Source organism: Nansenia antarctica (assembly GCF_963989245.1).
Source record: "Nansenia antarctica genome assembly, chromosome: 1".
In the NCBI taxonomy this organism is placed as follows: domain Eukaryota; kingdom Metazoa; phylum Chordata; class Actinopteri; order Argentiniformes; family Microstomatidae; genus Nansenia; species Nansenia antarctica.
In genome coordinates this window covers 112556343-112561342 of record NC_137674.1, presented here as the reverse complement: position 1 = coordinate 112561342, position 5000 = coordinate 112556343, and the positions used below count along the sequence as shown (strand labels likewise).

General features: G+C 46.0%; 1 protein-coding gene across 1 annotated transcript in view; it reads left to right on the top strand.

Annotated features, from left to right (window-relative positions):
• LOC308156826 (receptor-type tyrosine-protein phosphatase S-like) overlaps positions 1–5000 on the top strand; it is a gene marked incomplete at its 5' end in the record, with an annotated part of 165722 nt that overhangs the window by 60742 nt on the left and 99980 nt on the right. The gene's annotated exons all lie outside the window — the stretch shown is intronic.

Genomic DNA, 5000 nt, shown 5'->3' with positions numbered 1-5000 from the left:
GGAAGGTTGTGAGTTCAAATCCCTGCCTGAAACACCACCACCACTAGTGTGCCCTGGTGTAAGGCACTTAGCCCTCAGTTACTCCAGGGGGGGGAATGTCGGAATGCTTCGGATTAAAAGCGTCTGCTAAAATGGCCTAATTCTAAATTCTTCCAGAAGCAATCCTGTTCAACAGAATCCTCTCTCTCCCGTTGTCTGTCTTCATTTAGCCACACTGATCTGAGAGGCCTCGACGAGTTGATTTACGAGTTAGGTGGATGAGACACTGTTGAGCAATATGAGACACATATCCCAGATGTGCGCTTAGCGTGTTTGAATCCCCCCAAAAAGCATTCACAGCTGTTTCGACAAAAGTGGGGGACTTTTCTATCTATGTCTATTGTGGCCGACGTTTATCCAGGATCATACTAAGAGAGCTGTGGACTAATCAACCTCCTATTCACAGAGGAGCGTAGTCACAACGTTTTCCGATAAAGCCAGACAGGGGAGCTAAGATGAGTCATTGTCTAACGGAAAAGGGCCAGGAAGAAAGAGCCTTGATTGGTCTTACACAGGAGGGGTTTGGGTTCGCAGACAGATAGTGAGACAGTGTAGAAATAGCACTCTCATTCTGGGGGATAGCTCGGAGAGAGAGAGAGAGAGAGGAAAAAAACAGAGATAGAAAGGGCTGGTGATTAAAAAGAGAGAGAGAGAGAGAGAGAGAGAGAGAGAGAGAGAGAAAGAAAGAGAGAGAGAAAACTGGAACAGTGGTCCTCGGTTCGGTTCCTGTGATAAAAAAGAGAAATTAACCATATCTGATTTTCTATCAAAACTCGGGTGCTTATCACGAAATTACAAGGCCGGAGCGATGTCGACGTGTTACAAGTCCCTGTTCACTCTGGATATTATTCTGGGTAATGACGCTGTGATGCGTGTGACAGGCGTAGTCCATTGATCTCCCAGAGTCCTCTTGGCCGGAGGTCGGTCATCCTGTTCGTCCTCTCTGGCGTTGCCGCAGTCGGTTCGCGTCACGCTTGGACAGGAATCAGAGCCCTCAAGTCTGTTGCTGTTCTCTCCTTTTTTTTCCTCCCTCTCTCTTTCCTTTCTCCCTTTCCCTCTCTCTCTCTCTCTCTCTGTCCTTCCTGCTTTTTTTCCCTCTCTCTTTCATTCTATTTACTTAACCTGCCTCTCTGTTTACTCCCCCCCCGCCCTCTCTCTCTCTCAGTCTTTACCCCCTTGTCTCTCTCTCTCTCCTTTTTATCCTCTCTCATTTTATTTACCGGCCTCTCTATTTACTCCCCTCCTCCCCCCCCCCCCTCTCTCTCTCTCTCTCTCTCTCTCTCTCTTTACCCCCCCCCCTCTCTCTCTCTCTCTCTTTTTACCCCCCCGTCTCTCTCTCTCTCTCCGCCACCGCTGCCATCTGCCCTGGTTGCGGCTGAGGCTGAGCCTCGGAGCTGGCAGCTTGTCGGGACTCCTGGCCGGGCAGAGGCCCAGGATCCAGAGTTATTGTCAGCAGCCCAGTCTTACATGAAAATCCAGGCTTTGTGGCAGGGCCCAGGCGGCCGTCAGTCCGCCACACAGGCCCCGCAGGCAGGGGCTCAGGCACTAGGGGGGAGGTGGGGTTGGGAGCCCCCCCCCCCCCCTCCATCTGCTCTAAGGCCTGCCCCTTGCACCGGCTTATCAGCACAGACTGGGGGAAGAGAGAGGAGACAGGGGGGAGAGAGCACAGAGGAGATGTGGTACAACAAGGAATAGGGGGACAGAGATTGGGAGCAACTGCGTACAGGGACAGAGTACAGGGACAATAGGGGGCAGGGATGGTTGGCTAAAGGCTTAGGATGAGGAGGTGTAGGCTATGGAGTTATGGAGCGAGGGAGAGGAAGACCATCTTACTGGCTTTTACCCTGCCTATTAATGATAAAGGAAGGGTTCTCAAGAACTGGATGTTTGATTGTAATCTAGCTACCAAGGGAGGAAAGTGGGCCTTAAATTAAGTGCACTTGTCTAAGGCTATCTTAGAAGGAAGGTTTTGTAGCCGGGACATATCACGTATGAGGACAGGCATTAGTAGTTACAGTTAATTCTATAGCCTGGAAAGCTCCCAAATGAATTGGCCTTTTCTAGAATATATGGTATTGTAGCCTGCGGTTGTCTTATATACAGGAGAATGTTTATTGTGCTTTCTGTTTTATATCTATGAATTAGTGGATCCAAACCGGTACTCTCAGCTAGAAGTTCAGTGGCTAATGCAAATATTAGCGGGGATAGAGGGCACCCTTATCTCGTCCTCTGAACAGGTCGAAGTAAGAGGGTAGTGTTTGGTTAATTTAATAGCTGTTTGGATTTCTTCAACAGTGGTCTCTGAGCTAAGATGATTGGCCTCCCCCTGTTTCAGTTTATGGTTACTAAAAATGATCTAGAAACTCAGAAGCATACAGTAGATGTTTATAAAACTGGAGAAATCTTTAATTAATGCAGTATCAGTGTTTCAGATGTTATCCTATAGATTGCTTGATTGTTTTGGGTCTTTTTAAAGTTGTCAAGCAGGTCGTTTGTGTGTGGTTTAGCACCAAACCAAATCAAAACTTTTAAGTCTGGTATATACAAAGGCTTTGCCAACCTTTGCTGAAAGTTTTTGATTGTAGGTCATTGATTGTTGTCATCTAATTGGTGATTCTGGCAGTTTAATTTGAGCAGTTTGGCTTTGTTTTTCTTCCTTCTGGAAGCCTCAAAGGAAATCACACTCCTCCTTAAGTATGCTTTCATAGCTTCCCTCCGTCAGTCGGAAAGGAGAGGTCCCCGGAAGGTCACTGGTCTCAAAATAAAGAATAATTTGAGCTTCAAGAAAAGTCACAAAATCGCATTCTTTGTGGGGCAGCCATGTCTTTAAGTTTTTCACGAGAGTGTGAGAGGACTGTGTGATCACAATGCTATGATGACATGTGTGACATTCATAGTAACAGGTAAAGGTTTTGAATTGATGAGGAAATGACTCTATTCTGGTGTGTGAATGATGTGCAGAGGAATATAACGAGTTATCCCCTGCTTGTCGGATTGGCTGCACTCCAGATGTCAAACATGCTTGTGTTATTAATGAAGGTATTGATGAATTCACCAGAGTTACTTTCACTAGGATTCTTTGTGTGGAAGAACTGTCTAAATAGGGATCTAAGACACCATTATAGTCTCTCTCCACCAATAATTAGGTTGGTTTGGAATATGTAGCTAAGACCTTTTTAAAGAACTGGGGATTGTCAATGTGATAGGCACACAGAGTACATTTCCCCAGCTATAATTAGGTAGCGACCCTCGAGGCAGGGCACTTTGAGAAGAAGGTCAGCCGGCCGCAAGGTGAAGGACGGCTGAATCCATCAAATAATGCAAACGCATCACATGTTCATGAGACAAGGCTTTAAAGTGGCGGCTGTGGCTCAGGAGGTAGAGGCTGTGGTAGAGGCTGTGGCTCTGGAGGTAGAGGCTGGTGGAGGTAGAGGCTGTGTCTCAGGAGGTAGAGGCTGTGTCTCAGGAGGTAGAGGCTGTGTCTCAGGAGGTAGAGGCTGTGTCTCAGGAGGTAGAGGCTGTGTCTCAGGAGGTAGAGGCTGTGGTGCAGGAGGTAGAAGCTGTGGCGCGGGAGGTAGAGGCTGTGTCTCAGGAGGTAGAGGCTGGTGGAGGTAGAGGCTGTGGCGCAGGAGGTAGAGGCTGTGTCTCAGGAGGTAGAGGCTGGTGGAGGTAAAGGCTGTGTCTCAGGAGGTAGAGGCTGTGGCTCAGGAGGTAGCCACATGTCGAAGTGTCCTTGGGCAAGACACTGAACCCCAAATTGCTCCCAATGAGCGAGGCCGGCGCCTTGCATGGTAGTTTGCCGCCATTGGTGTGTGAATGTGTGTGTGAATGTGTGTGTGAATGGGTGAATGAGTCGTTGTAAAGTGCTTTGGATAAAGGCATAGCTATATAAGTGCAGTCCTTTTAAAGAGCCACGTTATTCAATACTCGACCCTGGTTAAATAGTGTTTTCGCCCGCCGGCTATGGAAGTTATATTTGTTTGAAAAGTTGATGGGTTCCCCCACCTTTATAATATTGTATTTAATTTTGACTATTGAATTTACTTCAGGCGGGGGAGCAGTGTAGCCATCCAATTAACAAAGTTAATGTGTTACTATTTTCATTACGTTTATTAAAATTACGTAAGTGTTCCCTGACTGAAACAGTTTAATATTTGCGTTTTCATGCTTTTGTACAACATACAAGTAGCAGTCGTCCCATAATAATAATAATAATAATAACTTTATTTGTATAGCGCTTTTCTTGCAAACGTTGCAGCTCAAAGTGCTTTAATCATTATATTATAATAATTTAATTACTTAGTCATTTAAAGGCAATATTAAAAAGATGGGTTTTTAGTCTTGACTTGAACATAATGTGCTGAGGTTGAATCCCTAATGTAAACTGGCAGTGCATTCCACAATTTGGGTGCATAAAATGAGAATGCAGCCTTACCGAATCTCTTCTTTTGTACATGTGGTACACAGACCATAGACTAACTAGCCTAGCTAAACAATGGAAGGACGCAGTACACATCGCACACCTACCCACAAACCCCACCTACCCACGTCCCCCAAAAGTCCCCAAAACCTCTCCAAGGTCCCAGCTCAGGACTTTTTTGGGGTCTTTTTGGGGGGCCGTTATCTGAGATGGAAACACAAAAGTCTCAGGCTTTTGGCCAAAGCACCGACCAGTCCAAAAAGTGACAGTTGGAAAAGCAGCATTAGAATCACAATCAGAATCGCTTTTATTCCATTTCAATGTACAAGTACGCAAGAGTACAACATCTTTGGCTTCGGTTCCTCAGCATCGGCATTGCAGCATCGAGATACGAAATCACAATAACAAGTAAAGTAAACAAGTAAAATACAAGTAACACTACAGTAATAAAGTAATAAAGTGAGGCAACACGCCCCCCCCTCCCACTGATAGTCAACATCTTCTCTTCTCTCCCACCTTGCTCATGAACTTAGCATTAGCA